Genomic DNA, 13,223 nt, shown 5'->3' on the forward strand with positions numbered 1-13,223 from the left:
TGGTTGTTTAATATATTTATAGATGGGGTTGTAAAAGAAGTAAATGCTAAGGTGTTGGGGAGAGGGGTGGGATTAAATTATGGGGAATCAAATACAAAATGGGAATTGACACAGTTACTTTTTGCTGATGACACTGTGCTTATGGGAGAGACTAAAGAAAAGTTGCAAAGGTTAATGGACGAGTTTGGGAGAGTGTGTAAAGGTAAAAAGTTAAAAGTGAACATAGAAAAGAGTGAGGTGATGAGGGTATCAAATGATTTAGATAAAGAAAAATTGGATATGAAATTGGAGAGGAGGGGTATGGAAGAAGTGAATGTTTTCAGATATTTGGGAGTTGATGTGTCAGCGGATGGATTTATGAAGTATGAGGTTAACCATAGAATTGATGAAGGAAAAAAGATGAGTGGTGCATTGAAGTATATGTGGAGGTAGTAGGTTGGTAGACAGCAACCACGCAGGGAAGTACTACCGTCCTGCCAGATGACTGTGAAACAGAAACCTGTAACTGTTTTGTATGATGGTAGGATTGCGGGTGTCTTTTTCTGTCTCATAAACACGCTAGATAACAGGGATATCTTGCTACTCCAACTTACACTTTGGTCACACTTCACAGACATGCACATGCATATATATATATACATACATCTAGGTTTTTCTCCTTTTTCTACATAGCTCTTGTTCTTCTTTATTTCTTCTATTGTCCATGGGGAAGTGGAAAAGAATCTTTCCTCTGTAAGCCATGCGTGTCGTATGAGGCGACTAAAATGCCGGGAGCAATGGGCTAGTAACCCCTTCTCCTGTAGACATTTACTAAAAAAGAGAAGAAGAAAAACTTTATAAAACTGGGATGCTTGAATGTGCGTGGATGTAGTGCAGATGACAAGAAACAGATGATTGCTGATGTTATGAATGAAAAGAAGTTGGATGTCCTGGCCCTAAGCGAAACAAAGCTGAAGGGGGTAGGGGAGTTTCGGTGGGGGGAAATAAATGGGATTAAATCTGGAGTATCTGAGAGAGTTAGAGCAAAGGAAGGGGTAGCAGTAATGTTGAATGATCAGTTATGGAAGGAGAAAAGAGAATATGAATGTGTAAATGCAAGAATTATGTGGATTAAAGTAAAGGTTGGATGCGAGAAGTGGGTCATAATAAGCGTGTATGCACCTGGAGAAGAGAGGAATGCAGAGGAGAGAGAGATTTTGGGAGATGTTAAGTGAATGTATAGGAGCCTTTGAACCAAGTGAGAGAGTAATTGTGGTAGGGGACCTGAATGCTAAAGTAGGAGAAACTTTTAGAGAGGGTGTGGTAGGTAAGTTTGGGGTGCCAGGTGTAAATGATAATGGGAGCCCTTTGATTGAACTTTGTATAGAAAGGGGTTTAGTTATAGGTAATACATATTTTAAGAAAAAGAGGATAAATAAGTATACAAGATATGATGTAGGGCGAAATGACAGTAGTTTGTTGGATTATGTATTGGTAGATAAAAGACTGCTGAGTAGACTTCAGGATGTACATGTTTATAGAGGGGCCACAGATATATCAGATCACTTTCTAGTTGTAGCTACACTGAGAGTAAAAGGTAGATGGGATACAAGGAGAATAGAAGCATCAGGGAAGAGAGAGGTGAAGGTTTATAAACTAAAAGAGGAGGCAGTTAGGGTAAGATATAAACAGCTATTGGAGGATAGATGGGCTAATGAGAGCATAGGCAATGGGGTCGAAGAGGTATGGGGTAGGTTTAAAAATGTAGTGTTAGAGTGTTCAGCAGAAGTTTGTGGTTACAGGAAAGTGGGTGCGGGAGGGAAGAGGAGCGATTGGTGGAATGATGATGTAAAGAGAGTAGTAAGGGAGAAAAAGTTAGCATATGAGAAGTTTTTACAAAGTAGAAGTGATGCAAGGAGGGAAGAGTATATGGAGAAAAAGAGAGAGGTTAAGAGAGTGGTGAAGCAATGTAAAAAGAGAGCAAATGAGAGTGGGTGAGATGTTATCAACAAATTTTGTTGAAAATAAGAAAAAGTTTTGGAGTGAGATTAACAAGTTAAGGAAGCCTAGAGAACAAGTGGATTTGTCAGTTAAAAATAGGAGAGGAGAGTTATTAAATGGAGAGTTAGAGGTATTGGGAAGATGGAGGGAATATTTTGAGGAATTGTTAAATGTTGATGAAGATAGGGAAGCTGTGATTTCGTGTATAGGGCAAGGAGGAATAACATCTTGTAGGAGTGAGGAAGAGCCAGTTGTGAGTGTGGGGGAAGTTCGTGAGGCAGTAGGTAAAATGAAAGGGGGTAAGGCAGCCGGGATTGATGGGATAAAGATAGAAATTTTAAAAGCAGGTGGGGATATAGTTTTGGAGTGGTTGGTGCAATTATTTAATAAATGTATGGAAGAGGGTAAGGTACCTAGGGATTGGCAGAGAGCATGCATAGTTCCTTTGTATAAAGGCAAAGGGGACAAAAGAGAGTGCAAAAATTATAGGGGGATAAGTCTATTGAGTATACCTGGTAAAGTGTATGGTAGAGTTATTATTGAAAGAATTAAAAGTAAGACTGAGAATAGGATAGCAGATGAACAAGGAGGCTTTAGGAAAGGTAGGGGGTGTGTGGACCAGGTGTTTACAGTGAAACATATAAGCGAACAGTATTTAGATAAGGCTAAAGAGGTCTTTGTGGCATTTATGGATTTGGAAAAGGCGTATGACAGGGTGAATAGGGGGGCAATGTGGCAGATGTTGCAGGTGTATGGTGTAGGAGGTAGGTTACTGAAAGCAGTGAAGAGTTTTTACGAGGATAGTGAGGCTCAAGTTAGAGTACATAGGAAAGAGGGAAATTATTTCCCAGTAAAAGTAGGCCTTAGACAAGGATGTGTGGTGTCACCGTGGTTGTTTAATATATTTATAGATGGGGTTGTAAGAGAAGTAAATGCGAGGGTCTTGACAAGAGGCGTGGAGTTAACCCTTTGAGGGTTTTGGTCGTACTAGTACGTCTTACGCGTAGGGGTTTTTGTCGTACTAGTACGCATAAATTCTAGCGGCCTCAAATCTCACAGGAAAAGGCTGATAAGCCTAGATGTGAGAGAATGGGTCTGTGTGGTGGGTGTGCGCAGTAGGAAAAAAATCTGGGACCCAGTGGTGCATTGTGGGAATGCCATCATAGTACACAATTTCCACCATGCCCTGTGGTAAGAAGTTCCTCACTCATCGGCGAATTGGGACACTTTTGTTCCCCAGTGACAGTTCTAATACAGATGGAAGTGACAGTGAAGATGAGTTTCAAGGTTCTGGTGAGGTTTTGACCGAAACTAATGACCATAATATGGGTAATAGTGAGGAAAACCCAGACAACCCACAGCCTTCCACCTCTGGTGCTGGGCCATCTTGTTCACGTTCAGTTGTACCAGAATCAAAGAGGAAACTCCTATTTTCCAAAATCCCAGACTCAGATGTGAGCATTGGTGATGATAGTGATAGTGATTATGAACTACAAGCTCTTCAAACTTGTTCCAAGAATGGAGGAGGAGGAGGAGGCAGAGGAGGAGGAGGAGGCAAGAGGAGGAGGAGGCAAGAGGAGGAGGAGGCAAGAGGAGGAGGAGGCAGAGGAGGAGGAGGCAAGAGGAGGAGGAGGCAAGAGGAGGAGGAGGCAAGAGGAGGAGGAGGCAAGAGGAGGAGGAGGCAAGAGGAGGAGGAGGCAAGAGGAGGAGGAGGCAGAGGAGGAGGAGGAGGAGGAGGAGGAAGAAGAAGAGGAGGAGGAGGAGGAGGAAGAAGAGGAGGAGGAGGAAGAAGAAGAGGAGGAGGAGGAAGAAGAAGAATACGTAATGATAACAATAATACATAATAATAATAATACATAATAATAATAATACATACTAATAATACATAATAATAATAATAGGTAATAATAAATGTTCACCCATGACAGTAACAAGATAAGGGGAGATAACATCTGATAAGTGCTGACGTTTGATGAGGGTAAATGAGGGTAGAGCTGATGCCAAAAGATGAGATAAACATCTCCCTCCCTTTGTTTTTGCTGGTATACTAACATTTCTGTCTGTCTATTTGCCTGTCTGTCAAGCTCCCTGTCTATCCATCTAGCTCTCTGTCTCAGAGAGCCACAAGACTGCGTCATCACTTTTACTCACATCTTCAAGCAGAGTATAGCACTTTGTCTGGGTTTCTTGGGTTATCCTAGGTAATTTATACTATGTATACTTGTATTTATGTGTACCTGTGAGACAGAGATAAAAAGACAGATAGAATGAGGGAGAAAGATAATTAGATAGAATGGAGGAAGGGAAGCAGCATCCGACCCCATTGTTTTGACAGGCGGGAGGGGGAGTGAGTAATGAGACAATATGTCATTTTGACAGCTGCCGACTCCTGGTAATTTACACTATGGAGGAGAAGGAGAAGGAGGAAGAGTAGGGGGAAGAGGAAGAAGAGGAAGAGGAGGAAGAGGAGGAGGAGGAAGAGGAAGAGTAGGAGGAAGAGGAATAAGAGGAGGAAGAGGAAGATTAGGGGGAAGAGGAGGAAGAGGAAGAAGAGGAGGAGGAGGAGGAGGAAGAGGAAGAGTAGGAGGAAGAGGAAGAGTATGAGGAAGAGTAGGGGGAAGAGGAGGAAGAGTAGGGGGAAGAGGAGGAAGAGGAAGAGGAGGAGGAGGGTGGAACACTAGTACACTGGTACTGGTACACTAACATTTCTGTCTGTCTATTTGTCTGTCTGTCAAGCTCCCTGTCTATCTGTCTATCCATCTAGCTCTCTGTCTCAGAGAGCCACAAGACTGTGTCATCACTTTTACTCACATCTTCAAGCAGAGTACAGCACTTTGTCTGGATTTCTTGGGTTATCCTAGGTAATTTATACTATGTATACTTGTATTTATGTGTACCTGTGAGACAGAGATAGACAGACAGATAGAAAGAGAGAGACAGATTGAAAGAGATGGAATGAGGGAGAAAGATAAAACACCATTGTGTATGACACCATGTTTCAGAGTTCCACAAGCTGCAGAACTAATAGGAATATGTTCAGTGACTGTATATTGGTATATATATATTATAGAACAATAATAATAAACAATGTTTTGTATTGTTTGTTTTTGTAAACAAGTTTTGTAAACAATATATTGATAATTATGTTTGTGTGCTTATTGTGTTGTATACAACGAGTGTATATATATACATTGCACCTTACTTTGGTCTCATAGGCCACATAAGTTATGTGAAAAAATAAAATAGTGAAAAAAACAACAAACCTTCAAATACAAGTAAACTAAAGTTTACCGGGTGAGCGGCAGTCGCCGCTGTTGCCATACACGGCTCATTTTCTGCAAACTTCATGCATCCATATCTCCGTAAGTATTGATGGTAAATTTTTTTTGTTTATCCTATAATGTTTAGAAAAAAAAACTCTATTTTTTCATAAGAAAAAATAATTTTTTTTTTTTTTTGAAATTTGGCCGACCCTGAGAACGACTTTCGGAGAGGGCCTGTCGACCCTCAAAGGGTTAAAAGATAAAGAATCACACATAAAGTGGGAGTTGTCACAGTTGCTCTTTACTGATGACACTGTGCTCTTGGGAGATTCTGAAGAGAAGTTGCAGAGATTGGTGGATGAATTTGGTAGGGTGTGCAAAAGAAGAAAATTAAAAGTCAATACAGGAAAGAGTAAGGTTATGAGGATAACAAAAATATTAGGTGATGAAAGATTGGATATCAGATTGGAGGGAGAGAGTATGGAGGAGGTGAATGTATTCAGATATTTGGGAGTGGACGTGTCAGCAGATGGGTCTATGAAGGATGAGGTGAATCATAGAATTGATGAGGGGAAAAGGGTGAGTGGTGCACTTAGGAGTCTGTGGAGACAAAGAACTTTGTCCTTGGAGGCAAAGAGGGGAATGTATGAGAGTATAGTTTTCCAACACTCTTATATGGGTGTGAAGCATGGGTGATGAATGTTGCAGCGAGGAGAAGGCTGGAGGCAGTGGAGATGTCATGTCTGAGGGCAATGTGTGGTGTGAATAAATGCAGAGAATTCGTAGTTTGGAAGTTAGGAGGAGGTGTGGGATTACCAAAACTGTTGTCCAGAGGGCTGAGGAAGGGTTGTTGAGGTGATGTGGACATGTAGAGAGAATGGAGCGAAACAGAATGACTTCAAGAGTGTATCAGTCTGTAGTGGAAGGAAGGCGGGGTAGGGGTCGGCCTAGGAAAGGTTGGAGGGAGGGGGTAAAGGAGGTTTTGTGTGCGAGGGGCTTGGACTTCCAGCAGGCGTGCGTGAGCGTGTTTGATAGGAGTAAATGGAGACAAATGGTTTTTAATACTTGACATGCTGTTGGAGTGTGAGCAAAGTAACATTTATGAAGGGGTTCAGGGAAACCGGCAGGCCGGACTTGAGTCCTGGAGATGGGAAGTACAGTGCCCGCACTCTGAAGGAGGGGTGTTAATGTTGCAGTTTAAAAACTGTAGTGTAAAGCACCCTTCTGGCAAGACAGTGATGGAGTGAATGATGGTGAAAGTTTTTCTTTTTCGGGCCACCCTGCCTTGGTGGGAATCGGCCAGTGTGATAATAAAAAAATAATAAAATAAAGAAACATTATCTATGGAGGCAAAGATAGGAATGTATGAAAGTATAGTGGTACCAACAGTCTTATATGGGTGTGAAGCTTGGGTTGTAAATGCTGCAGCGAAGAGGCAGTTGGAGGCAGTGGAGATGTCCTGTCTAAGGGCAATGTGTGGTGTAAATATTATGCAGAGAATTTGGACTGTGGAAATTAGGAGAAGGTGTGGAGTTAACCCTTTGACTGTTTCATTCGTATATATACGTCTTACGAGGTACCATGTTTGACATATATATAGGTCTCCCTCAGCATTCACGTTTTCAACTTTCACGGGCTTCACACATTCGCGAATTCCCAACCGCGAAATTCCCAGCCACCAAATTCCCAGCCACCAAATCATATTTTAAGTTTCCCGCCACCTGCGAGTCCCTACTACCCTCCCAGCGACCCCCGCAACTGGCAGCCAACCCTCCCACCACTCAGTGTGGTGAGTGTTTTGTTTGTTTATTATTTGCTATTAAACTACAGTATAAATAATGTAAACCCATTCATGACTGCATATTGGAATGGCTATTCGGACAGGTATTAGACGGTGACATCATGTGTTTACTCTTGAACACTGCAAAGAATTAAACATTTCTGCTACAGCTAATAATAACAATAGTAATAATAATAATAATAATAATAATAATAATAATAATAATAATAATAATAATAATAATAATAAATACGGTATAATTGAAGAAGGAAATTGTACAAAAATACGAGGGAGTGGTTGACACATCGTCAGTGTGGCTTTGTTTATACTGGAGTGAACATTAGTCTCCGTGCTCTTCCAAACATTTCACAATAATTCAGCGGTTGAGGCAGTGGTATTTAATAACATATATGTTATAAATAATAATAGTACATATTATTAACAACATGTATTATTATTAACATGTATGTTATTAAATACCATTGCCTCAATCACTGCCTCTACCACTCCAGTCACACTCAATCTACAAGCACCAAACACAATGAATTATTGTGAAATGTTTGGAAGAGCAGGGAGACTAAACATTTCACAATAATTCATTGTGTTTGGTGCTTGTAGATTGAGTGTGACTGGAGTGGTAGAGGCAGTGATTGAGGCAATGGTATTTAATAACATACATGTTAATAATAATACATGTTATTAATAATATGTACTATTATTATTTATAACATGTATGTTATTAAATACATACATGTTATTAATAATAACATATACTATTATTATTTACAACATATATGTTATTAAATACCACTGCCTCAACCGCTGAATTACTGTGAAATGTTTGGAAGAGCACGGAGACTAATGTTCACTCCAGCATAAACAAAGCCACACTGACGATGTGTCAACCACTCCCTCGTATTTTTGTACAATTTCCTTCTTCAATTATATCGTATTTATTATTATTATTATTATTACTATTGTTATTATTAGCAATAGCAGAAATGTTCGATTCTTTGCTGTGTTCGAGAGTAAACACATGATGTCACCGTCTAATACCTTTCCTAATAGCCATTCCAATATACAGTCATGAATGGGTTTACATTATTTATTCCATAGTTTAATAGCAAATAATGAGCAAACAAAACACTCGCCACACTGAGTGGTGGGAGGGCTGGCTGCCAGTTGTGGGGGTCGGAGGGAGGGTAGTAGGGACTCGCAGTGGGGGAGTCTGTGGTATTTAATAACATACATGTTATTAACATACATGTTATTAAATAACATACGTTATTAACCCTTTGAGGGTCGACAGGCCCTCTCCGAAACTCGTTCTCAGGGTCGGCCAAATTTCAAAAAAAAAAAAAATTATTTTTTCTTATGAAAAAATAGAGTTTTTTTTTCTAAACATTATAGGATAAACAAAAAAAATTTACCATCAATACTTACGGAGATATGGATGCATGAAGTTTGCAGAAAATGAGCCGCGTATGGCAACAGCGGCGACTGCCGCTCACCCGGTAAACTTTAGTTTACTTGTATTTGAAGGTTTGTTGTTTTTTTTCACTATTTTATTTTTTCACATAACTTATGTGGCCTATGAGACCAAAGTAAGGTGCAATGTACATATATACACTCGTTGTATACAACACAATAAGCACACAAACATAGTTATCAATATATTGTTTACAAAACTTGTTTACAAAAACAAACAATACAAAACATTGTTTATTATTATTGTTCTATAATATATATACCAATATACAGTCACTGAACATATTCCTATTAGTTCTGCAGGTTTTGGAACTCTGAAACATGGTGTCATACACAATGGTGTTTTATCTTTCTCCCTCATTCTATCTCTTTCAATCTGTCTCTCTCTTTCTATCTGTCTGTCTATCTCTGTCTCACAGGTACACATAAATACAAGTATACATAGTATAAATTACCTAGGATAACCCAAGAAATCCAGACAAAGTGCTATACTCTGCTTGAAGATGTGAGTAAAAGTGATGACACAGTCTTGTGGCTCTCTGAGACAGAGAGCTAGACGGATAGACAGATAGACAGGGAGCTTGACAGACAGACAAATAGACAGACAGAAATGTTAGTGTACCAGTACCAGTGTACTAGTGTTCCACCCTCCTCCTCCTCCTCTTCCTCTTCCTCCTCTTCCCCCTACTCTTCCTCCTACTCTTCCTCTTCCTCCTACTCTTCCTCTTCCTCCTCCTCCTCCTCTTCTTCCTCTTCCTCCTACTCTTCCTCTTCCTCCTACTCTTCCTCCTCCTCCTCCTCCTCCTCTTCTTCCTCTTCCCCCTAATCTTCCTCCTACTATTCCTCTTCCTCCTCCTCTTCCTCTTCCTCCTACTCTTCCTCTTCCTCCTCCTCCTCTTCCTCCTCCTCCTCCTCTTCTTCCTCTTCCCCCTACTCTTCCTCCTTCTCCTTCTCCTCCTCCTCCTCCATAGTGTAAATTACCAGGAGTCGGCAGCTGTCAAAATGACATATTGTCTCATTACTCACTCCCCCCTCCCGCCTGTCAAAACAATGGGGTCGGATGCTGCTTCCCTTCCTCCATTCTATCTAATTATCTTTCTCCCTCATTCTATCTGTCTTTTTATCTCTGTCTCACAGGTACACATAAATACAAGTACAGTGGACCCCCGGTTAACGATTTTAATCCGTGCAAGAGGGCTCATCGTTATGCGAAATAATCGTTATGCGAATCAATTTTCCCCATAAGAAATAATGGAAATAAAATTAATCCGTGCAAGACGCCCAAAAGTATGAAAAAAAAATTTTTTTACCACATGAAATGTTAATTTTAATACACACAAACTGAAAAAGGCATGCACAATTAAATGACACTTACTTTTATTGAAGATCTGGTGATGATTGATGGGATGGGAGGAGGGGAGAGAGTGTGTTAGTGTTTAGAAGGGGAATCCCCTTCCATTAGGACTTGAGGTAGTAAGTCCTTTTCTGGGGTTACTTCCCTTCTTCTTTTAATGCCACTAGGGCCAGCTTCAGAGTCACTGGACTTCTTTCGCACAAGATATCTGTCCATAGTGGCCTGTACCTCTCGTTCCTTTATGACTTGCCTAAAGTGTTTCACAACATTGTCAGTGTAATAATCACCAGCACGGCTTGCTATAGCTGTGTGAGGGTGATTTTCATCCATGAAGGTTTGCACTTCAAGCCACTTAGCACAGATTTCCTTTATCTTTGTAGTAGGCAACTTCTTCAATTTCTCTCTCCCCTCCTCTGAACCAGTTTCCTCAGGTCTGGCCTCTTGCTCTTGAAGTTGATCTATCAGCTCATCAGTGGTTAGTTCTTCATTGTCCTCCTCCACCAACTCTTCCACATCCTCCCCACTAACCTCCAACCCCAAGGACTTTCCCAATGCCACAATGGATTCCTCAACTGGCACAGGATTCTCAGGGTTAGCCTCAAACCCTTCAAAATCCCTTTTGTCTACACATTCTGGCCACAGTTTCTTCCAAGCAGAGTTCAAGGTCCTCTTTGTCACTTCCTCCCAAGCCTTACCTATAAGGTTTACACAATTGAGGATATTAAAGTGATCTCTCCAAAACTCTCTTAGAGTCAGTTGAGTTTCTGAGGTCATTACAAAGCACCTTTCAAACAGAGCTTTTGTGTACAGTTTCTTGAAGTTGGAAATAACCTGCTGGTCCATGGGCTGCAGGAGAGGAGTGGTATTAGGAGGCAAAAACTTCACCTTAATGAAGCTCATGTCCCCATAAAGTCGCTCTGACACGTCTGTAGGATGACCAGGGGCATTGTCTAACACCAGGAGGCACTTAAGTTCTAATTTCTTTTCAGTTAGGTAATTTTTCACATTGGGGGCAAATGCATGGTGTAACCAGTTATAGAAAAATTCCCTAGTGACCCATGCCTTACTGTTTGCCCTCCACAGCACACACAAATTATCCTTGAGGACATTCTTTTGCCTGAACGCTCTGGGAGTTTCAGAGTGATACACTAATAAAGGCTTCACTTTGCAATCACCAGTAGCATTGGCACACATCAACAAAGTAAGCCTGTCTTTCATAGGCTTATGTCCTGGGAGTGCCTTTTCCTCCTGAGTAATGTAGGTCCTGCTTGGCATTTTCTTCCAGAACAGGCCTGTTTCATCACAATTAAACACTTGTTCAGGTTTCAGTCCTTCAGTTTCTATGTACTCCTTGAATTCCTGCACATATTTTTCAGCCGCTTTGTGGTCCGAACTGGCAGCCTCACCATGCCTTATCACACTATGGATGCCACTACGCTTCTTAAATCTCTCAAACCAACCTTTGCTGGCCTTAAATTCACTCACATCATCACTAGTTGCAGGCATTTTTTTAATTAAATCGTCATGCAACTTCCTAGCCTTTTCACATATGATCGCTTGAGAGACGCTATCTCCTGCTATCTGTTTTTCATTTATCCACACCAATAAGAGTCTCTCAACATCTTCCATCAATTGCGATCTTTGTTTCGAAAACACAGTTGAACCTTTGGCAAGAACAGCTTCCTTGATTGTCTTTCTGGTGCCCACAATAGTAGCGATGGTTGATTGGGGTTTCTTGTACAGCTTGACTAGGTCGGCTATACGCACTCCACTTTCATACTTATCAATTATCTCTTTCTTCATCTCTATAGTAATTCTTACCCTTTGAGGTGTAGGGTTGGCACTAGAAGCTTTCTTGGGGCCCATGGTCACTTATTTTCCAGAAACACCACCGAAAATACTGTAATAATACGAAATATTCCGAGTGTATGCTTGGATGTTACCGCGGAGGCTGGCTGGTAAACAATGGGACGGAGCGGCACATGTGAGGCTGGCTGAGGGCACATTGGACGCGTCTCGGACGAAAATCGGTATGCGGGTTTTTAATCGGTATGCGGGGCAAAAATTTTGCGATAAAAGTAATCGTTATGCGGAAAAATCGCTATGCGATGCCATCGTTATGCGGGGGTCCACTGTATACATAGTATAAATTACCTAGGATAACCCAAGAAACCCAGACAAAGTGCTATACTCTGCTTGAAGATGTGAGTAAAAGTGATGACGCAGTCTTGTGGCTCTCTGAGACAGAGAGCTAGACGGATAGACAGGGAGCTTGACAGACAGGCAAATAGACAGACAGAAATGTTAGTATACCAGCAAAAACAAAGGGAGGGAGATGTTTATCTCATCTTTTGGCATCAGCTCTACCCTCATTTACCCTCATCAAACGTCAGCACTTATCAGATGTTATCTCCCCTTATCTTGTTACTGTCATGGGTGAACATTTATTATTACCTATTATTATTATTATGTATTATTATTATGTATTATTATTATGTATTATTATTATTATGTATTGTTGTTATCATTACGTATTCTTCTTCTTCCTCCTCCTCCTCCTCTTCTTCCTCCTCCTCCTCCTCTTCTTCTTCCTCCTCCTCCTCCTCTTCTTCTTCCTCCTCCTCCTCCTCTTCTTCTTCCTCCTCCTCCTCCTCTTCCTCGTCGTCCGCCTCCTCCTCCTGTTCCTCCTCCTCCTCCTCCTCCTCTTCTTCTTCCTCCTCCTCCTCTTGCCTCCTCCTCCTCTTGCCTCCTCCTCCTCTTGCCTCCTCCTCCTCTGCCTCCTCCTCCTCTGCCTCCTCCTCCTCCTCCATTCTTGGAACAAGTTTGAAGAGCTTGTAGTTCATAATCACTATCACTATCATCACCAATGCTCACATCTGAGTCTGGGATTTTGGAAAATAGGAGTTTCCTCTTTGATTCTGGTACAACTGAACGTGAACAAGATGGCCCAGCACCAGAGGTGGAAGGCTGTGGGTTGTCTGGGTTTTCCTCACTATTACCCATATTATGGTCATTAGTTTCGGTCAAAACCTCACCAGAACCTTGAAACTCATCTTCACTGTCACTTCCATCTGTATTAGAATTGTCACTGGGGAACAAAAGTGTCCCAATTCGCTGAGGAGTGAAGAACTTCTTACCACAGGGCACGGTGGAAATTGTGTACTATGATGGCATTCCCACAATGCACCACTGGGTCCCAGATTTTTTTCCTACTGCGCACACCCACCACACAGACCCATTCTCTCACATCTAGGCTTATCAGCCTTTTCCTGTGAGATTTGAGGCCGCTAGAATTTATGCGTACTAGTACGACAAAAACCCCTACGCGTAAGACGTACTAGTACGACCAAAACCCTCA

At 41.4% G+C, this 13,223-nt stretch overlaps 1 protein-coding gene across 2 annotated transcripts in view; it reads left to right on the plus strand.

Moving 5' to 3' along the window:
- Window positions 1–13,223, plus strand: part of LOC128685243 (ATP-dependent RNA helicase DHX30) — a 170,800-nt gene that overhangs the window by 116,340 nt on the left and 41,237 nt on the right. The window lies entirely within an intron of this gene.

The sequence above is a fragment of the Cherax quadricarinatus genome, chromosome 8 (assembly GCF_038502225.1).
Source record: "Cherax quadricarinatus isolate ZL_2023a chromosome 8, ASM3850222v1, whole genome shotgun sequence".
Classification (NCBI taxonomy): domain Eukaryota; kingdom Metazoa; phylum Arthropoda; class Malacostraca; order Decapoda; family Parastacidae; genus Cherax; species Cherax quadricarinatus.